The sequence below is a fragment of the Diabrotica virgifera genome, chromosome 9, assembly GCF_917563875.1.
Source record: "Diabrotica virgifera virgifera chromosome 9, PGI_DIABVI_V3a".
Lineage (NCBI taxonomy): Eukaryota > Metazoa > Arthropoda > Insecta > Coleoptera > Chrysomelidae > Diabrotica > Diabrotica virgifera.
The window spans coordinates 99,394,267-99,418,109 of NC_065451.1; the positions used below are offsets into that span (position 1 = coordinate 99,394,267).

General features: G+C 32.2%; 2 long non-coding RNA genes across 2 annotated transcripts in view; one reads left to right on the forward strand and one right to left on the reverse strand.

Moving 5' to 3' along the window:
• The first annotated feature begins 9,248 nt into the window (after window positions 1-9,248).
• Window positions 9,249-23,843, forward strand: part of LOC126892971 (uncharacterized) — a 39,087-nt gene continuing 24,492 nt past the window's right edge. Inside the window, exon 1 of the long non-coding RNA XR_007701071.1 lies at window positions 9,249-9,742. This is a non-coding gene — a long non-coding RNA (uncharacterized LOC126892971). The remainder of the gene's footprint in view (window positions 9,743-23,843) is intronic.
• LOC126892972 (uncharacterized) lies at window positions 14,167-15,518 on the reverse strand. The gene is made up of 2 exons (XR_007701072.1): window positions 15,384-15,518; window positions 14,167-15,103 (listed from the first exon to the last, which is right to left on the reverse strand). It is a non-coding gene; the product is annotated as an uncharacterized LOC126892972 (long non-coding RNA).

Here is a 23,843-nt window from a genome sequence, read left to right on the forward strand (position 1 = left end):
CGCAAAATGGGCACTAATATTTGTAGAAAAATAAAATTAAACTATGTATTTCTGATACATTTTCAAAATATTGCCACCTAATCTACCTGATTATCTGTATAATATGTTAAGTCGACTATACATTACATGATTTTTCATGTGATTTGTCATATGATTTGGTCATGGAGTGAAATTTACATGTTTGTCATATTTGATGATTGTGTCATAATCATTGTGTTTTATCCACTGGTTTTATCAGGTTTGTTCCAACATGAACTTTTGGACGGTCCAGAAACCGTCACGAAACTACTTGTACCGTTTGTTGTGCGCATGTTCGTAATTGTATCGCCCAGTTATCGTCCCATGACGGTAATCATATATTTGTCATTTTTGTTGGTGACAGCTTGTGTACTTTTAGTCGATCAAAGGCTCAAAAACTTTAAATAATTAAATCCTAGTGCGCAAGTCAGTCCAACCAGCACATTATGCATTTGCCCGATTACTGAAATGATCATCACGAAACCGTCACCGAAAGATCACAATTCTTGTTGGAACAGTGGGAAGGACGATCCGATGACGATCATATTTTTATTGGAACGGATTTTGTTTACTGCGCAGGAGCGTTACCGTTTCGTGACGGTTCTCGGACGTGTTGGAACAAAACCTATAGGCCCCGTCTCACCATCAAATAATTTGATCAAACTTGACAGTTAGTGACACAAAGTGACAGTTAGTGACATCACATCCTGAACATCTGGGCCCAGATTACGTACACTCGATACGCATCGTATCCGCCATGTTTTACTGTAGCGCCTTATGGGAAAACATGGCGGATACGATGCGTATCGAGTGTACGTAATCCGGGCCCTGATTCAAGGCATAATTCAAGGTCAGTTTGCTCAAACTCGACAAATGACAATCAGCTGTTAGACATAACATGATGGAATTTGAATTTTTAATAAATAAATTAATATTCAAACAAATGAGAAGCGTTGAAAAGTCCTATTTTATGAACAATAATATTATTATATTACTGATTCTGATTACTACAACACCTAGAGTGACTCACAGCTTAAATTCTGAAATGATACAGTCGCTACTTGTGTCACTAGCTCAATATTGATTAGAAAATAATTACATACTGATACTGAAAGTAAGTTACTATACGTCTTCTAACATAGCACAAGCTATATGTTTTGGGTTTTAAATATACCATACTTAAATACCTTGAATTATTTTATGTATGATTTTGATGTCAGCTAAAATGATAAAGCAAACTTTTAAATAAGAATGAGAAAATAAACACAAGGCAGTGAACTATGATTGCTAATATTTTATAGGTCCTTCGTTACCAGGTTCCAGTTACAGTTGGGGTACTATTTATGTTATTTTTTAATGTCACAAATTTTCAATAACATTCAAATCTGGTGACTAGGCTGGTGTTCTAATGACATTTCAGCACTTATAAAGCAACCAAATATGAACCTGATATAACATATATGTTTTGAAAATCCACAAGGAAGGACTTCCTGTAGTTGGCTGTATACCATTAATTACAAGTGAAATTTAATAAAAAATTTTCTTCTTGGTAAATGGTATATTAGTTTAAAAAGCCCTAAAGGGCTACAAACATGTGAACAAAACGTTTTCGCTCTGTAACAAGAGCATCATCAGTGTTACAAGAACATGGTGAGCCAACCAAAAAAAAAAAATACAAAGGTCAAAGCCTTTTAAAAGGAGACAAAAGTCTTATATCAATAACTACATTTGAAAAATCCAAAGGATGGATAGAAATTCCTAAGGATACGGCCCTAAAGCAACATATGACTCCCACACGTTGTAAGTGGGTCAAAAGGTGATTAGGTCATTATGTTATATTGTTGCCTGCCACCTCTTATAACATAATGACCTAATTACCTTTTGACCCACTTACAACGTGTGGGAGTCATATGTTGCTTTAGGGCCGTATCCTTAGGAATTTCTATCCATCCTTTGGATTTTTCAATGTAGTTATTTATATAAGACTTTTGTCTCCTTTTTAAAAGGCTTTGACCTTCGTATTTTTTTGGTTGGCTCACCATGTTCTTGTAACACTGATGATGCTCTTGTTACAGAGCGAAAACGTTTTGTTCACATGTTTGTAGCCCTTTAGGGCTTTTTAAACTAATATACCTTTTACCAAGAAGAAAATTTTTTATTAAATTTCACATATATGTTTTGGATCAATGTCCTGATAAAATGGGTAATTATCATCGATACATAATTTTTGAGCACTAGCAGTGAGATGATGTGTTAGTATATCCAAATATATGTATTGGTTCATATTACTGTCAATAAAATGCATGTTACGTACTCCTGCAGACAACATACACCCCCCACATCATCACCTCCTACGTGCTTTCATTTTTTTTAGTCTTAGTTCTTTAGTCTATCGGACCCAAACAAGTTTATTTTCATCAGCAAATATTACTGAATTCCAAAAGTTACAATCTTTGTTAATATGCTCCCTAGTGAACACAAATAATGTAATATGCCCATTTCTTTGGCTGATAGAAGATTTATTTCTTGCAGTTCATGTAGATTATTCTTTTGTAATATCCTAAATAATTAAATTTATTTCAAAGGTTTATTAATATTTAAGTACGGTATACTTGAAACCCAAAACAGCTTATGCTATTTTAAAAGACTTATACTAACTTACTTTCAGTATGTAATTTTTTTCTAATACATATTGAGCAACTGACACAAGCTAGTTTTATAGAGCTTTTCATTCACAGTCATTTGTTTCGAGCGTCTGTCATATGTTGAATAATCCCTGTATATTAATATTATACAACATATGACAGAAGCTCGAAACAAATGACAATTGATGAAAAGCCCTATTGAGTAGTGGCTGTGATGTATGCAAATAGGTAGTATTCGGAACGCACTCAAGTTGGTAATATTGTAAGAGTGACGTGACAGTGACAAGGACAGTGAAGCGGAAATAAAACCATTCTGAATCTAGACACGATAGATACAAGTTGTTTCATTATAAACTATCCTCCAAAGTTAACCTAGGAACCCTACCACGTGTTACATTATAACATTACATGGTGCCGAAACCGTAACCAAACCGAAGAAAAACGTATATAAGAAGCATAATGGAATTCAAGGCAGCAATAAATTCCATGCAGATGTCGGGTAACGTGTACGAAAATTGGAAATTCTTCATACAAAGATTCAAAAACTACTTACAAGCTACAGAATTAACAAAGAAACCTGAAATAACCCAGTGTGCACAGCTATTACAGTTAATAGGGGACGAAGGGTTCAAAATATATAACACGTTTAAGTTCTCAACAGAAGAAAAAGACAAGTTAGAACTGTTAATAAAAAAATTTGAAGCACATTTCAAGCCAAAAAGCAACGTGTCAAATGCAAGGTATTGCCTGTTCACCAGAAAACAAGAAGAAGGTGAGTCAGTAGACAAATTTATAACAGATATTATAAACAAGGCAAAAAATTGTGAGCTAGAGAATTTGGAGGACAGTCTGATTAAGACTTGCATAACTCGTGGGGTAGCAGATGAAACGATGAGACAGAGACTATTAGAAGATGAGATGAGCTTGGAAAAAGCAATCAATCTGTGTAAAAGTATAGAAAGTTCGAAAATCCAGTCTGAAAACATGAAGTCAGAGGAGGTGCACTACGTAAAGAAAAGAAACTTCAATAAGAAATATGAAAATAGAGAACAGTGGGAAGACAGAAGAGTGAATCCAACTCATTCGAAGTCCCAAGACGGCCAGTTCAATGGTAAATCTGGAAGCAGTTCAGGGTGCAGTAGGTGCGGAATGGAGCACAGAGGCCAACCATGCAAAGCATATAAAGCTAAGTGTAATTTATGTAATAAAATAGGGCATTATGCAAAAAAATGTTTTCAAAAACAAATTAAGTATGTAGATGTAGATGATTCAGAATCAGATGATTTGTTTATAGGCTTGGTAAATACTAAAAATAGCAGTTTTGATGATGATTTCATGATAAATTTTGAAGTTAACAAGCGTAATATCAATAAATAAGTTAAATTCTCTAGAAGTTAATGTTGAACTACAGAAAACAAACTGCAGGTTAACGACATTTTCGGATGAAACACTTAGGGTCATTGGAAAATGTAGTTTAGAATGCAAGTATAAAGATAACATGTACAACATAATGTTTTATGTGGTAGAAATTAATTCACCAACGGTATTAGGTCTTCCTACATGTAAAGCTTTAAATATTTTAAAAAGAATCAATATTATAGAAAAAATTGAAAATAATTTGAATTCTAGCTAAGTGTAATTTAAAAATGATTACTCTGATGTGAAAAAAATATTTAAAGAAGTTTTTTCAGGTATAGGCTGCTTGGATGAGCCATACAAAATCATGCTAAATGAAACTGCACAACCAGTTATACATCCTCCAAGAAAGATTCCACTACAATTAAAGGAGAAACTAAAACTTGAATTAGCTGAAATGGAGAAAAATGGAATAATTGAGAAGGTTGATGAACCTACAGATTGGGTCAACTCGATAGTCTTGGTAAGAAAACCAAAAAGTAATTCCATAAGAGTTTGTATAGATCCTAGAGACTTGAATAAAGCTATCAAAAGAGAGCACTTTCAACTCCCTACGATTGATGAAATAGCTGCAAATTTAAAAGGTAACGTTTATTTCAGCAAGCTTGATGCCTCAAAAGCATTTTGGAGCATAAAGCTTGATGATGAAAGTAGTAAATTATGTACTTTTAACACTTGCTATGGTAGATATAAATTTTTAAGACTGCCTTATGGCATTAGTTCAGCAAGTGAGGTGTTTCACAAAAGATTCAGTAAAATATTTAATATGGAGGGTGTAGAAACATATATTGATGATTTAATTGTTTATGGCTCATCAAAACAACAACATGATAAATGTTTATATCAAGTTTTAGAAAGAGCTAGGATAAATAATGTCAAATTTAATTATGAAAAATGTAGTTTTGGTGTAAAAAATGTAAAATTTTTAGGATTTAATTACAATAAAGATGGTCAAAGTGTTGATAGTGATAAAATTAAAGCCATTCAAGATATGAAAAAGCCAGAAAATAAAAAAGACATACAGAGATTATTAGGAATGATAACGTATTTGTCTAAACACATAAAAAATTTGTCAGACTTAACCGCACCTCTTAGGGAATTAATTAAAGAAAATGTAGAATGGCATTGGTCACATAAACATGATGAATGTTTTAGTAAAATTAAGGAAATAATTTCAAAAAGCCCAGTATTAAGACATTTTGATATAAATGAAAAGTGTTTAATATCGGTTGACTGTTCAAAAGACTCAATAGGAGCTGTACTCTTACAAAAAGGTCAACCAGTAGCTTACATATCAAAGGCTTTAACTTTAACACAACAAAATTATGCACAAATTGAAAAAGAACTTCTTGGAGTTCTGGTGGCATGTGAGAAATTTCATAATTATATATATGCTTCCAAGTTTGATATAGAAACTGATCACAAACCATTGATATCCATAGTAAAGAAACCCTTAATGAATGCACCACCACGACTTCAAAGAATGTTATTTAAATTGCAGAGGTATGACTATAATCTGATGTATAAAAAAGGTAAAGAACTATATATAGCTGATACGCTATCGAGATGTTGTTCGGAATTGCCTGTAATAAAGAATGATTTAGATATTGAACTAGAATCACAAATTTCTTTAGTAAGATTAAACATTAATGTTTCAAACAATCAACTGCAAAAAATCAAAGAAGAGACTAGCAAAGACAAAACTTTAATTGATCTAAAGACTTTCATAAAAAAAGGTTGGCCAAAAGAATTAAATAATGTACATAAAGATTTAAAAGCATTTTTAAGATTAAAGATGAAATAACCTTCTTTGATAGTTTGTTGATGAGGAATAGTCAAATTATAATTCCTCATGTAATGAGAAAAAAAATGTTAAAAAGAATTCACTATGGCCATCAAGGAATAAATAAATGTAAAATGTTAGCTAGACAATCATTATATTGGCCTTCCATGACAGTTGACATTGAGAATGAAGTTAAAGGTTGTCCAATTTGCCCACAATTTGAAAATGCAAAGAGAGAACCTTTGACTCCACACAATATCCCAGAACTCCCCTGGGAGGAAGTTGGCTCTGATATATTTTACATAGGTCAAAAAAGTTATTTAATGGTGGTAGATTATTACAGTAAATATCCAGAAATTTGTCTGTTGAACGATAAAACCAGTTCAACTATAATTACACATTTAAAATCGATATTTGCTCGTCATGGAATACCAAAAATATTTTACTCTGATGGTGGACCACAATACACAGCCAATGAATTTGTTAAATTTTGTCAAGAATGGGAATTTAAAAGCATAAAGTCAAGCCCAGAAAATCATAGATCTAATGGTCTAAGTGAAAGATATATTCAAACCTACAAAAAAGCGCTAAGAAAATCTCTTAGAGATGGTAAAGATACATATTTAACATTGCTACAACTTAGAAATACACCAATTGATTCAAATTTAGCATCACCATCTCAACTTTTAATGTCACGAGTACTTAGAACTCAGATTCCCACCACTGACAAAATTCTAAAATCAAAATTATGTAATTCTAAAATAGTAATCAGCGATTTTCAGAAAAGACAAAACAGTCAAAAAGCTTATTATGATAGAGGGACAATAAATTTAAAACCGCTTAAAAATAATGAAAAAGTTTATATTAAAGATAAAAACAAATTAAGAGAAGGTCTTATCACACATAAATTAAGAGATAAAACCTACTCGATTAAATTAAGAGATTCTGGGTCAGAAATTGCAAGAAATAGACAATTTTTAGTTCGCATTCCTGCAACTTCTGACGATGAACATTCAGATAACGAATCTGAAACTAGTGAGTCACAAAATTTTGAAAGTGTCTCTGATAACCATTCTGATCATCACTCTCCAATAAACTTACCTCCACAAACCTCTTCAGGTCGAATTGTTAAAAAACCTGATAGACTAGATTTATAAGTAATTTTATTATAAAATAAAAGGGGGTAAAGGGTGAATGAAACAATTGTGGAAATTTATAAATGTTTATTTAAAGATTTGTTAAAGAAAGTTATGTTTATTTTGTCATTATAAAAAGAGGGGGATGTGATGTATGCAAATAGGTAGTATTCGGAACGCACTCAAGTTGGTAATATTGTAAGAGTGACGTGACAGTGACAAGGACAGTGAAGCGGAAATAAAACCATTCTGAATCTAGACACGATAGATACAAGTTGTTTCATTATAACCTATCCTCCAAAGTTAACCTAGGAACCCTACCACGTGTTACATTATAACATTACAGTGACTGCATCATTTAAGCTGTGAGACACTGTATATCAGTGGTGGCTTCGCTACATATTAAAATTATTGTTGATCTTTCCTTCCTTGATTTCCTTCTTTGCTTTCTTTAGCGTGCATACTAAACAAGTTATTTATGTACAGCAGCTTTTGTAGCCAATGGTTACTCTTGTTTGTTTTCTAGATTTTTTCTCATCAGGACTTCTGATTGCTTTTTGGTTTGTTACTTTTTACAATTCAGAGACAGAGTTTGGGGCTTATTATTCGTCCAAGTGTTGGAATGCTTGTGGGTTTTGATATATATGTACCAACTACCTACTAGGTTTGGGTTGAAAGGCTAAGGATTTGGTTGTGATAAATATTGTGGGATAATTGATTGCATTTGTGTGGATAAACCTGGCATCTGTTGATTTTGATCTTGGTAGTCCATCTTGAGCTGTGCCATTAGCACTAGGAAATAACTTTGTTGATATGACATATATCATTTACTTGATATCCAGTTTAAAAATACAGCACACCATTTTTAAATCCCTTTTTAACATCACTGCACTAGTAGTAGGATTGTTTCTGGTTTGTTAGTCGAAATAAAACACTTGTTTTATTTTTATTTATTTTGGCCACTCATAATATTAATAAAACTAATTATATTAATTATCAGTGTAATAATAATTGAAAATCTTCAAATATACAATAAGGTTTAACTAAAAAGGCACTAAAATAATTTACATTTTAAACTTATTCACAGCCGAATGTTGCTAACTGCACCAATAGCTATTAAAAAATCTGAAATTAAAATCTGATATATTTGGATCATTTCTTCTTATATCTGCAATAAGAAATTGACCATCTGCATAATATAATACAGCAAAAAGTAATGGCCGTCAGTTCCTTTATAATTTCTATAGTATCCCTTCTGAGAGGTTGAAAGTTCACCATGTTTCCATCCATAGCTTCTAGACAATGTGAAAACTGCCATTTGCTATTCAATTTATTGCTAATTTAGAAAAATTATATGCAATTGTCGTGGAAAAGCTTACCCTTTTTAATGTGAGCCCTGTGCCTACATAGCGTAAAGCAACAATTAATCTGTAAAGAACAATATTGTATTGCATAGATGTATTTTTTCCCAATGTCTTCTTGTACACAATTTATTTTTTATTAGGGCTTTCATTTCATGGAAAAAGTCCAGGTCTAGCCTACATTCTTTCTTTTCTATTTTTTCTGCCTGATATGCCCGAACAGTGGTAATAGGTGCCCTACTTAGTACTTGACAACAAAGTAAAGTCACAACTCCCTTCAGCACTCCTCACTCCAGCCTTTTCATTTCATTTTCAATTTTCATTGTGGATTAGATTTTCAAACAAGTTAGACAACTCTTAATACAGAAAATTTGATCAAACTAGACTGATCGTGAGAACACCGATTTTTAGAATTTCAACAAACTGCAATTGTGACGTCACTTTGACGTACTTCCTCTCGTACGTCAAGTTTGCTCAAACTGTTTGATCAAATTATTTGATGGTGAGACGCGGCCTTCATAAGCATTGTCATGCGGCTCGTCATGGGCAAAATCATATGACAAATAATGTAGTGTAAAGTTGACTTTACTCAGAATTATTTGGAAAGGACGTTTTCCAAGCAACGCACTTCTTTGTTTTACCATTAAAAAATATTCATTTAGATATATGATTTATCTATTATTTTATTTACTACTAACTATAAAAACCTAAAATTTTGTGATATAAGAAATTTGCTTCATAACATTTAACAAAGTTTTTAAAGTTTTGTACAAAATGTGTTGCTAGTAGTTTTGTTCCAACACGACCAAGAACCGTGAACGTTCCATGTGTTCCATGGGAACGAATTAATACGTTTCATGGTATTGCGCAGGACTGTGATCGTTCATGGACGGTTTCTGGGTCGTGTTGGAACAAACCTAGTACATTTTGTGTCATTCCAGTACATTTACAAAATTCCAATATTCCAGTACATTTCCAAAAATTTCTCTGGCAACACTGTTAACGTGACGAGTGACGATGACGATTAACATGACATTGACGAATGACGCGACGCCATCTCCGATTTCCGCCATGGCCATCTCATTCATCTCCATCATCATCCATGACATGTTTGGATTGATGTTTGGGCGTTTGGGTTTGTTTCACAGTACATTTCTGTCATGTAATGTGGTTTGTTTGTCTGTTTTTGTTTGTCCCCTTTTGTCCATGAAGCGTTTTAAAATGCATTTTGGATATTGGTGCTGCTAAGTGAAGTTATATAATGTTGGTTTTAAGGTAAACACATGCAGAAGAGTAAATTTTTACAACTGCAGGCACATTCTCTCCAAAATATGATTCCTTAATCAAACGTCTGAATGTATATTTGACCACGTAAATGCCGGCGTAAGTAACTCATTTAGTTCATAACTACTCATTCATCTATTTTAATTTTTTTTTTATTTTTTAACATCAATGCTATTCTTAGTTGCTTACATTTCCACATTATAAAATAAATCGAAATTTACGGCGATTCATGTTGCTAAAATTATGGTGCACAGTATCAAATTCTCAAGTCTCTGTGGAGACCTCGCCATAATATTTGTTAAATCTAGATTTATTTTACTTAGGAACAGTTACTTTAATATAGCTAGGAGACCTACTTATTAAAATTTGAATATTATCCAAAATGGATGTTGTAATCATTTTGTTTTAACAAACTCTGGATTATGTCATCTTGTTAATTTTAATATTGTGGCAAATCGTCAGTGTAATTCATTTAGTATTCCTTGTAACTCTGGAACAACCAACTTTACAGGAGCCAATTAAACATTCTTGTTTCTTTTTTGGCTTTTTTCCCATTATGAGTTCTCTATTTTTGCCCTCAACAGTATGCCCTTCTCACATTCACCTTCTCTGAAGTCTCTATCTGTCATAGCATTTCCTATGTACATTTTCCATCTCATAGCAAGTCTTCTTCCCAGCAGATACCAGCCTAATATATTATGTTCTGCCACATGTGCTCTGGTATTCTTTGTACATGTGACATACCCTACACTGCAGGGCACTGTGTTCCAACTTTTTTGTAATTGAGCATTCTACTTCCATTCTGTCCTTTATTTCCTATGTTCTTATTCTATCCTCTAATCCTCTTCTTTGGTGATTTGTAGACATCTTCTCGTAAAGTCGAATTCAATTGTTCTTATTTTATTTCCTATTTTGCTGTCATTGGGTCTTACACACATTTATCTTGAGCCTCCATAGCTCATACTCTTTCTTTAATCTTCTTATATTTCCTTATGTTCTTCCTTTCGTGTGCAAAAATGACTTGGTAATTGGCGAAAAGTAGTGAATGTAATATTTTCTTGTACTGGAACAAGAACATTCTTGTTTAAAACCTATCATCAAAAAAATTATTCAGATCTAATATTTTTGCTAAAAAAATCAATCTTAGTTTAGCTGAATAATATACAGTTTGTCTGCATAACTTGAAATCATATGGGAAATTTATTATCTATTTTATGAATAACCGTTATTCTTTATAAACGGCTCTGCATAGTCTAAAACAGTATACGAGGTATGTAAAAACATATGAATTTCACTCAAGAGTAAAGTATGTTTATAAACTTAAGTGCATAGAAATCGGCCCACTTAAAAATTTGGTAATTTTTGATTTTTCATATTTCCTAAACCTGTTGGCTGATTTAAGTTCTTTTTTGATCATGTTATAGCTTGATTCTTTAGCAATACCATTGTAATAATATTGTTGCTAAACAGGTTAATTTTCATTGTATAGGGTCAATAGGGGCTAATATGAAACAAAAATGTAAACTTTGCAATATATCTTATGATCTATTTGCCCCAAGCCCAAGACACAAACAAAAATTCATTAGTATGTATCTTTGTGTCCTTTACAAGTTGGTGGTTTCAAAAATGTTTTTTGTCATAAAATAAAAGCACAAAAAGTAAAACTGCGTTTCACTTTACCCCCATGAAAAGGGGCTATTATGAAACAGCAATGGGGCTATTGTGAAACATATACTTAATTGCCTTATTACAACCATTAAATTAATCAAAAAACATATCAGCATTTAGCTGTGTATGTAAACTTTCAGTACCTACTAACCCAGCGGTTCTCAACCACTGTGTCACGACACACTGGTGTGCCGGAAGAACCTATCAGGTGTGTCGCGAGATTTACGAATACGATATTTTTATTTATATTTTTTTACTTTTTTTTTTAACTATTAGGTATATACCACGTTATACCAATCAATAAAGTGCCAATCCGTAACTGTTTCCGTAAAAAATAATATGCTTAATATATTCATCTGTACTTACCTGGAATCAAACTGGAATCAAACAGCTGTCATCAAGGTGGATAATGAAACAATGCAAGCTCAAAAAATTCTCAGAGGTGTAAGACAGGCAAGGTTCATAAATAGACAGGTTGCATGGTAACTTTCCACCAATCAGCGTCGAGAATCTAATGGCGGGAGTGACGTCACCCAGAATGCTGCATTCAAATTCATTCACTTCACTCATTGAAATGAACTCGGAAAATAGGAATGTTTTTAATGATTGAAAATATATGTATATTTAAAAAAAATACGTTTGGATTTTTAATGACTATTTATTTAATATATTCTTTAAAAAATGTAGTAGATACCTGTAGAGTTACAAAAATCATAGAATATAATTGCAATTAAATATATGCAGTAGAATAGCATTACTACTTAATTAAAGCAGAAGTAGATTGTTTCTTGTGTTTATATATGGGACTAAATCATTCAAATATCCTAGGTATATTAATAATGGGTTGAATACAATTTACTTTTTTAAATGATTTTGAGTAGGTATATAATCATTTTGAATTGGGGATAATGCATGTAGTACATTATTATAAATTCCTTCTAACGTGTAAACCATGGTGAAAAAGAGATTTAACTAAAGATTTATGTACCTATCAAAATTAGTAGTTTTTCCCTTAAGTTTAACATAAGAGCAACTGATTACGTTAGGTACTGGATTATAATATCTAAAACTATTAAAACATTATGATTCCATTCAATAGGTACCTGTGAAGTTTTACATTAACAGTAAATTATAAAAAAAAAATGCAATTTCAGTGCAACAAAGGGAATTTTCCCTATTTTATATATTCATTTGCTTTATAATTGTTTATTCAAATGATCTTCAGATGACTGCAATATTAGGTTATAATTTTTTATGAAACAATTAGGTACATATAATAGATCTATTATCTATAGACTTAATTAGATATATTGTTCAATAAGTCTCAGCAGATTGTAACGTACACAAATGATGTAAACTTGATGTGAAGAACCGCAAGAGATATTACAGAACTGTATGTGGAGCTTAAAGAAAATGCGAAAGAAATAGGGCTAGGCGTCAACGTATATAACACTTCTTGTAAAAGAGTTTTGGGTTTAAGTTATTATACTAAAAACACTTAATGATATCTATAGATACATTATATCTCAAGATATAAACACAAATTAAAACACTAACGATATTTAATAACAAAATATAGCCTCCAAACCACGTATCCTATTATGTTTACAAACAATTCGTAAAATTGATCGTCTGGGTGACGTCACGATGACAATATTTCATTTGTCAATGTCAAAGTTACCATACAACCTATGGTATAGGGACCTTGAAGACAGGGATGCATTCTCTCCCCACTACTGTTCAATATATATTCAGAAAGTATCTTACAGGAAGCTCTTGAGGAATGCGAAAGCGGCATCAAAGTAAATGGTACCTGGGTCAATAATAAACGATATGCGGATGACTCGGTCTTAATAGCAGACAATATAGAAGACCTCCAAAACCTTCTTAATAAAATTTGAGAGCATAGTGAGAACATGGGACTTAGCATCAACCAAGATGTAGAGCGTGTAAGAAAGTTTAGGTACCTGGGAACCTGGCTATGTGAAGACTGGATGTTGGATATGGAAATTAAATGTCGGATAGAAAGAGCCAGAAGTGCATTCATGAAATTCAGAAACGTCTTTACGAACTCTGACTTTGACCTAAACCTAAGACTAAGATTCACAAAATGCTATATATGGTCGGTGCTCCTATATGGCATGGAAGGATGGACTTTAAAAATAAACACAATGAATAAGCTAGAGGCATTTGAGATGTGGATCTATCGACGAATCCTTGAAAGTTCCCTGGACCGCAAGAATAACAAATGAAGAAATCCTGAGAAGAATTGGTACAGAACGACAACTGATGTGCACAATTAAACAGAGAAAAACGGCATACCTGGGACACATAATTAGAAATGAAAGATATCAGTTTCTGCAAACCTTAATTGAAGGAAAGATCGAAGGAAGAAGGGGAGTGGGCAGGAAGAAAATGTCATGGCTCCGTAATGTCAAACTATGGACAGGACTAAAAAACATAGGAGACCTAATACATACTGCAAGGGATAGAGAAAAATGGTCAAACGTGATCGCGAACATCCATTAGTGGATTGCATAAGATGAAGATGAAGTACTTACCTACCACTAGCAAAAATTTGTACATATAAGGGTGTTGCGAATCTGTAAGAAGTACGTTAGTGCGTCGCTGAGTAAAAAAGGTTGAGAACCGCTGTACTAACCTACTACCATATCCCTTTCAGGCCTGAATTTTTTTTAATGAAAATGAAGTTTCCCTTTGAATAAATATGATATATGGTATCTAAAAAAGGTGTAAAAAATGCAGAAAAAAAAATTCATTGTTTGAATCTGTCACAAATGACATGTCACGTTCGTGCGCTCTGGGCTTATGTTCTATGAATGCGGGATCGTAAGTGTATGAAAAAATTCATTTTTATTAAACGTAAAACACCATTAGGGCCAAATAAAAATTATTTTTATAATTGTTTAATGTGCTATTACATACTAATAGGTCTGGATCCCGCGTATGAAAAAAAAGTTGATTAATAGCAAGCTGAAAATTTGTTAATAGCTTAAGGGTGTCTAGTCGAATAAACTTTGATATGTGTGAACACTGGAACAGGGGTAGTTTTAATTGTGGAACAGGTTAAAAATTTAGAACGGTCACAGCACGAAAACGGCACATTTATTTTGTCCGACAGAACAGACTTAAACTCTTCGAACAGAGATTAAACTCTCATGCAAAAATCAGACTGCTATTTATCACCAAATGGGCGTTTTAATGAGTGGAACATGTAGAATATGTCAAATGACAGGAATTATGACAGGTAATAAATAGCAGTCTGATTTTTTCATGAGAGTTTAATCTCTGTTCGGAGAGTTTAAGTCTGTTCTGTCGGACAAAATAAATGTGCCGTTTTCGTGCTGTAACCGTTCCAAATTTTTAACCTGTTCCACAATTAAAACTACCCCTGTTTCAGTGTTCCCATATATCAAAGTTTATTCGACTAGACACCTTTAAGCTATTAACAAATTTTCAGCTTGCTATTAATCAACTTTTTTTTCATACGCGGGATCCAGACCTATAACTAAAATAGAACAAACATTTTTTGCTGAAATGTCATGTCTTTCCATTGCCTCTTTGTTGAAGAAGAGCTCGTTGAAGGAACAGGTTCTTCATCCAATACAGGTTCTTCATCTAATACAGTTTCTTCAATATCCTTGTCATCGGTGTTATTTTTAAACATCTGAACGTCAAAAGCAATATCATTTTCGCCATCTAAATCTTCTCTTTCGGACTAGTTACCATCATTTAACACCTCTAGAGCCAAATCGTGGGTGAGAGGCACACCTGTAATAATTAGAAAAACTACTTTTATCATTAAAATATAGAAAAATTAATAAAAAGTCAAACCAATAAATATTTAGTATTTTAATTTCCTGCTTTAAAAATTGAATGTGTGACGGCAACTCACTATCGTGATATTCAAATTTTACGGGACAAGATCTCTACAAACAAACCAATAATTTCTTAAATCTTGTTTATTATCTTGAAGTTGAAACTTTATCTATACCACAAACCCGTTACAATAACATAAACACTTATAAAAAAGAAGATATCTTTTACTTACCTTTATCGGTTTTGTTGTCAAAATACACAGCCTTCTTTATAGGATATTCTATTGCAAACTAAGCGCGAATTCGTTAAACAATTTCAGTTACTCTAATAATACACGATAGACACAACATATTGATATCATCTTTCCTAGTAAAAATATGTTTATTTTGATATTGATACCCACATAAACATGAGCTCATGATCGTGTGAGCCGGTCACGAAAGGGTTATAACTTAATTTTTATACCTACATTTTTTTGCATTTTATCACTTTGCAACTATATTGGCCAATTAACTGATACATTAAAACAACAACAATAAGATAGTTAAATATGGATTTAGGTAGGATTAATCTCCATGGAAATTAGTAATAACAATAACAGTTTACATTTGGAAGGTTTTTATAATTCAAAATAAGCAACATAAGCTACAATACAGAACTGGAAAAATGAATAGCTGAAATATGAACAAATTTGTGTATAGGCCTAAGCCTTTGCTAACTTCAGTCATTGTTCATACACATTGACACTTCCAGGGAATACATATGTAATTTTTCTGGACTTAAAAGTGGTTACTGGATAAGGTAGAACCGCAACTATTTCCATGAAATCTATATTGAAGATGTCACCTTCCTTATATATACAAATTCCGTCATACAGCTGACTGAAAACTTCCAGCTGAAAAAATGCCTACCTTTGACACAGAGTAAAAAAGGAAGAAGCGGCATGAATAAAACAAAAAGAAAAACAAAAAGACATAACTATTTTGTTTTTAAATGTGGTAGGCGGATACAAATTTTATAATGTAGAATATTTTTGCTTAGAGTGTGTTTTGAAATAATACTGGAGAGTGTTTCACATTAGCCCCAAACACCGTTTCATATTAGCCCCTCGACTTTGGTGGATAATATTTTAGGTTTGGTCAGAGTTAGGACAAACATTTATAGCTAAAAATGCTCATTCACTCTAATAGAATGCATTGTAATTAAATGATTGTGTTTTTAAATGTATTTTTAATGCCTGAGAAAAAGTTTTGGCATTCCGATTAAAAGATTTTTTCCTTAAAATTGCAAGTCTATGATTTTTATATTTTTCTATACACAGTTAGGTGGATTTTGACTATGTTTGATATGGGGTTTAATTAATTAATGTACTAGCTACAAAATGACATAGACTCCACATCTTCATCTACTAAAACTTTAAAGTTATTTACATGTTTCAGATTAGCCCCAATGTTTTGTGTGTTTCACATTAGCCCCGATTGACCCTACCGGGTTTACCAATCAAACTGTGTTTTTTTCTCAAAGTTCACATCACCCTGTGGAATATTTTATAAAATACTGAAATTAAAACCCAACTATAGCCTCAGGTTTTCTTAACATTATGTTTTTTTTCATTTATGTTTTAACAGTTGGCCATATAAATGTATGTCTGCAAATGTTTCGTTTCCGAGATACGGGATGTTGAATTTTTGTCTTACAAATTGACAATTTATTTTATTGCTTTAAAACCAGTTGATATATGCCAATGAAATTTGGTGGGTTTTAAGAAGTAGTTAGTGCACATTTTCTGACATACAATTAAGAATTTAATATTCACCATTGGCGCGCATACGGGTCATATTACCCGGTCATATTACCTGTATGCATGCCAATGGTGAATATAAAATTCTTAGTTGCATGTCAAAAAATGCGCAATAACTATTTCTTAAAAACTACCAAATTTCATTTGCATATCTCAACTGGTTTTAAAGCAATAAATAAATCGCCAGTTGGTAAGAAAAAATTCAACATCCAGTATCTTGGAAAACGAAACATTTGCGGACATATGTTTATAAATCCAACTGTCATTATTTTTAATGCAGAATTACCCTTAAAGTTTGTGACACTTATTTAGAAACACCGTGTATTGGTGATTTTGAGTGCTGACAACATGCCTGTGACTTGTATAGTAGTGAACTGTGGAAGTCCAACTGATCGGGATAATGTTAATTTTAATTTGTTTTTTGTCCTGATTTTGAACTAATATAGTATTTAAAGACATTTATCAGATTAATTATTTTATAAACTTTATGTTTTTGGTGATTTGAGTTCTGACAACATGCCTGTCACTTGTATAATAGTGAACTGTGCAAGTCCAACTGATCAGAATAATGTTAATTTTAATTTGTTTTTTGTCGTGATTTTGAGCTTAATATAGTATTTAAAGGCTTTCTTTGGATTAATTATTTTATAAACTTTACGTTTTTGGTGATTTTGAGTGCTGACAACATGCCTGTGACTTGTATAGTAGTGAAATGTGGAAGTCCAACTGATCAGAATAATGTTAATTTTAATTTGTTTTTTGTCGTGATTTTGAGCTTAATATAGTATTTAAAGACATTCATTAGATTGATTATTTTATAAACTTTTCGTTTTTGGTGATTTTAAGTGCTGAAAACATGCCTGTAACTTGTATAGTAGTGAACTGTGGAAGTCGAGCTGATCAGATAATGTTAATTTTTTTCGTGTTCCCTCTATAGGGCTTTTCATTCAGTCATTTGTTTTGAGCTTCTGTCATATGTCGTATAATTTGTGTATAGTAATATTATACACGGATTATACAACATCTAACAGAAGCTCGAAACAAATGACAATCGATGAAAAGCATTATTAGAAACTCATTTGTTTCCTCGCCTAACTAAATTATCAAAAAACAGGACACACTCATGCTAGGAATTATGGTTTTTATTAATATTATTACAATTATTTATATGTGACACTAACGTAACTAGTGACATTAATTTTAGGCCAATGTGACAAACTTTATTAATACTAAATTTAACATTTATCCCCTATTTTGTTAAAACAATATTATTTTGTTTTTCATTTATTCAAAATAAATGCAGTTTTGACAGGGAATTTGTTTTGTTATTTATTTATTCCATATAGACCTGGATCCCGCGTACCAAAAAAAAGTTGATTAATAGCAAGCTGAAAATTTATTATTAGCTTAACAGTGTCTAGTCCGACAATCTTTGATGTATGGGAACACTGGAAGTTTTAACTGTGGAACAGGTTAAAAATTTGGAACGTCAAACTACGAAAATGTTTATGTAATTTGTCAGATAAAACTTCCAATTGATTTGCTACCAATTCATTAAACTCTCATGCAAAAACCAGACTGGTGAAAAAATCACCAACTGGGCATTTTAATGAGTAGAACACGAAGACCATGTCAAACTACAGGAATCATGTTGGTTAGTAATAGCAGTCTGATCTTTGCATGAGAATTTAATGAAAGGGTAACAGATCAATTGGATGTTCTGTCCAACAAAATATATGGGATGTTTTTGTAATCTGATGTTCCAAATCTGAGTTTCCAAACTGTTTCACAATTAAAACTACCCCTGTTCCAGTGTCACAATACATCAAAGTTTGTCCAACTGGACACCGTTAAGCTATTAACAAATTTTCAGCTTGCTATTAATCAATTTTTTTGGTACACGAGATCCAGACCTAATAGGTTTGTTCGTAGTATGACACAAACGATTAGCAACTGCTGCCAACCATCAGGTGCATGAGCAGTTAACAGTTAGCGTTGTGCAGTTAATAGTTAGCATTCATAGACTACGAATGCGCATGTGTCTGATGGTTGGCAAGAGTTGCTGATCGTTCTACGAACAAACCTATCAGTAAGCACAATTTGTGATATCCATGGGTAGTTACTAACAGAAAGAGGCAGGATTTGATTTTTAAAACATTTATTTTAGAGTCAAAACATAGTCATACCTTAAACGATAAATGTATATTATCATTACAAGTTGATACTAATTACAAAAATAAATACACATTTAAAAGACCAATACATAATTACTCATGATGAAGAAGTACATTATAATTAAAAATTAATAACCATTTTCATATCGCTGCAACACAATGTCAAAGCCATCTTATATTTCAATTCGTTTAGTGAGCGCCACAAGCACTCTGACCAAACAGTTTCAAAACTCGTTAGTTTTTCATCACAGAATGCATATGTTGCTATCTCCAAACCATGTAGCTGTAACATATGTACATGCATTGGGTTCTTCTTCGTCTGTCTTGCCCTGGGCATACTCAGCTAAAAATAGGATTGCTGCAATATGGCTGCAGACTTCACTATTACCGGCCATATGCATACAATGTGCATTTGCTATGTCATCAGAACTGGCTATCACCCCACCCAAGCATTTAGTCGTTTAGCATTAGCTTTTTGGAAATGCTTCACCTAAAAAAAATATTTTATTTTTTTGGAAATTCTTCAACTACAAAAATTTATTTTTATTAGAATATTTGCGTTCTTTACAATGATTGAGAATATTTTATTTAAAATCAGACATTCATATAATATAATTTTAGAACAATCATGACAGTAATTCAAATAGATGGCAGTAATAAATCATTTTCAGAGAATTATGGAGTTCGCTGTTTACAGATTAGGACGACGATATGTCTGGTTTCATACAGATATATTTATAAACGTAAATAAATCTAATATTTAGAACCAATTTATCCAGAAGACATTAATACTGTTATCCATATATTTCTTAATGGTGAATAAATAAAATAAAGGCATACCTTTCCAACAATAATATGGAAATCAGGAAATCATTAACAATTTTTACTCCATTCAAAACAAATCCAGCTGTAAAATATTTATATGCCTGAAGGCTTTTGTATGCTTTCATCTGCTGCTTAGAGTAGCAACTGTGAGACTCCACCAGATATGTATAAATATCCACTGGCGAAGCGTCCATGTAACCATTGTTACCATTGGTAACAGTTAAAATTTGTAAATAAATATTTTATGACTACTATGAAATAATTCCATTTATATTTTTTAAAAATAGAAATATTTGTTAATAGTATCTACCTAATTCAGTAAAATAGCCAACTAGACGCACGAAAATATCAGCGAGTTTATGTAAAATCGGTTGCACGTTATTATAATACGCCCTTACCACAGTATAAAGAGGTTCCATATTTATTATAGTGTGCCCTTACCGTGCGCCGCGCCGTTTACCACTTCTGTGAGTGGCAACGATAGTAGGATCTTTGACTGGATCGTCTCTGAAAATTTTGCGGGGACGATGGCTCTGAAACCGCGTATTGGTGTTACCAAATTTTAATTTGGTGACGCTAGGTAGGGCCGGTGTCTATCGGGACAGAAAATACCGACCGTAAGAATATCAGACTTAATAAATGCCATTTTAATTATTATTATAATTATAGGTAATAATTATAATTCCATTTATGAAGTCTGTTATTCTTAGGGCCGGTATTTTCTCGATTAAACTCCGGTTAGTTAACCGTACCGGCCCTTTGGATTTGATTATTGCGTAATATGCATTATTAATTATTATTTTATAACTTGTAACTGTACTTGCTTATTATACAGATAATACTTCTATACCTTTTTATCCTATATAAATCATATTAATCGATTTTAATTACTTGTCGAAATATATTAATTAACAACATTATTATAATATGACATATAATAATATTGATTATACAGTACCGGGTGTCCCAATAAGAATGGCTCTCGGCCATATCTCAGGAACCGTTTATAGTAGAGCTTTGAAATAAAAAATTTTATAACAAAAGTTGCCTCAGGAAAAGCCTGGAAATTATTTTCATAATTGTGGGTCCACCGCTAGAGGGCGTAATTGAATATCAAAAATAAAAAAATCTAAATTTTACCAAATTTTCCTAATGACGGGGCACTGGAAATCCGATTATTGTATTCTTCATCAAATTCTGCGCATATTTGATTTAACAAGTTTAACTCTACCTTTGCCAATAAGAGGTGGGGGTGAGTGGGAACCTTGTTATGAAAAAATGGCTGTAAGTCCGGTTCTGCTAAATCAAATTTTGAAAACTGGGTCTTGTTGAAGACAGATCTTTTTCTTCAATGTAAGCGTGATAATTTTGAACCATCCTAATAAGTAATAAGCCAGCTGGGAGGCGTTATTTAATTTTTTTTCAGAAATCTAGTTTTCTTTGGAAAATATTAAATACAAGTATGCATTTTTAATCATACTTTAAAAAATTAGATTAAATTAGCAATAGAATAGCGAAAACCGCATGTCGATACCTTTTTTCTATCTCAAGATATCTCAAGAAACGTGTAAATTTTATACATAACTGTTACTATCACCGGTAAACTAAGTTAATGAAAACTAGTGTGCTGTGGAAAAAAACAAAATAACATTTCCCAGATGTCAACGTATAAAAATATAATTAATTAAAAAAACAATATAAAGAGAAACAATACTATTAAAATTAAATATAACACAGAACAAAAAGAACTACTTAGTGACGACCTAAATATTCAAATTGTTGCCCATCATACACTACTCTAGAATACATTATCCAGAGAATACTAAACGCCATTCAAAGCATATCAAGAGCAGAAATTGAGACTGCTGTTCAATCTACTCTTGAAAGAGTAAATGTTTGCAACGAAAATGATGGGCAAAAATTTGAACGTTTATGTCATCACTAAATAGTTGTTTTTATTTCTTTGTAATAGGGCATTTCAACGCTTCTCATTTGTTTCGAGCCTCTGTCATATGCCGTACAATCCGTGTATAATATTAATATACGAGATATGAACGAGGCTCGAAACAAATGAGAAGCGTTGAAAAGACCTAATATACGTTGACAGCTGGAAAATGTTTCTTTGTTGTTTCCATAGCACACTACTTTTAATGAATTATTTCGTTTACCGGTGACAGTAACAGTTATGTTTTTAAATTTACACGTTTTGTAAGATATCTCGAGCTAGAAAAAAGGTATTAACATGCGGTTTTCGCTATTCTGTTGCTAATTTTGTCTAATTTTGTAATATGGTATTAAAAATGCATGTTTGTATTTAATATTTTCCAAGGAACACTAGATTTCTGAAAAAACTTAAATAACGCCTTCTAGCTGGCATATTACTCAGTAAGTTGGTTCGAAATCATAACTTTTACATTGACGAAAAAGATCTGTCTTCAACAAGACCAAGTTTGCAAAATTTGATTAAGCAGAACCGGACTCACAGTCAGTTTTTCATAACAAGGTTCCCACTCACCCCCACCTCTTATTTCCAAAGGTAGACCTAAACTTGTCAAATCAAATATGCGTAGAATTTTATGAAGAATACGACGATCGGATTTCCAGTGCCCCTTCATTAGGAAAATTTTGTAAAATTTAGATTTTTTAATTTTTGATATTCAATTACGCCCTCTAGCGGTAGTCCTACAATTATAAAAATAATTTCCAGGCTTTTCCTGAGGCAACTTTTGTTATAAAACTTTTTATTTCAAAGCTCTACTATAAACGGTTCCTGAGATATGGCCGAGAGCCATTCTTATTGGGACACCCGGTACATTGTAGTGTATAATCAATAAAATAAAAATTATTTAATATTTTAGGCTAAAAATGACAAATGAATATACTGATTAGTATACTAATTATACAATTTGGATTTTTTAATAAAGTATAAAGGTGATATAATACATATTTTACCTAAAAACAACAAATATGTTTTTAGTTTGTAGATACTTTATATAATTTCTTAAATTTTTAATTTTTTAATTTTATTTCATCTATTTTTATAATAGACCTGGATCACGCGTACATACCAAAAAAAAGTTGATTAATAGCAAGCTGAAAATTCACGGTGTCTAGTCGAACAAACTTTGATGTATGGGAACCCTGTATATATAAAAATATTTATAAAATACATTATATATACAGGGTGTTTCATTAATAATTGTCCATATAGTAACTGGAGAAACCTTAGTACAAAATAAGAAGATTTAACCTAAAACACTTAAATAAAATGTGGTTCCTTACTGAGTTACAGGGTGTTTTATCTGAAAATTTAAAAATTATTTTTGCTCAGCATTTTAAAACTATTCGACGTATCCTTTTCATACTTAGCAGAAAGTCTACTATACACCCTACTAAATTATGATAAACAAACGTTTCCAGCTACTACCAGAGACGTACGACAGGGGATAGTGAATGGTTGACCCTTCTCAAATTCTACGCCACTGGAGGAATTACTATTTTAGTGCCATTTTTAGATTCTCCAATACTTTGTACGTAAATAATATGCTCCTCATTGGTAACGATAAAGTCATTAGTTTTCGAGATATTTGAAGTTAAATATGAAACGGCACAGTTATTTTGATTAATTTATGGTATGATTCATATGATTAAAATTTAAAAATAATTTGTACCCAGTTACTTTAAAACTATTTGGCGTATCCTTATCATACTTGGCAGAAAGTGTAGGTACTGTACACCCTACTAAATTAAGATAAATAAACGTTTCTAGTTACTACCAGAGGCGTACGACAGGGGATAGTGGCTGGTTGACCCTTCCCAAATCCTACGCCACTGACGAAATTGCTATTGTAGTGTAATTTTTTGATTTTTCAATACTTTCTATGTAAATAAT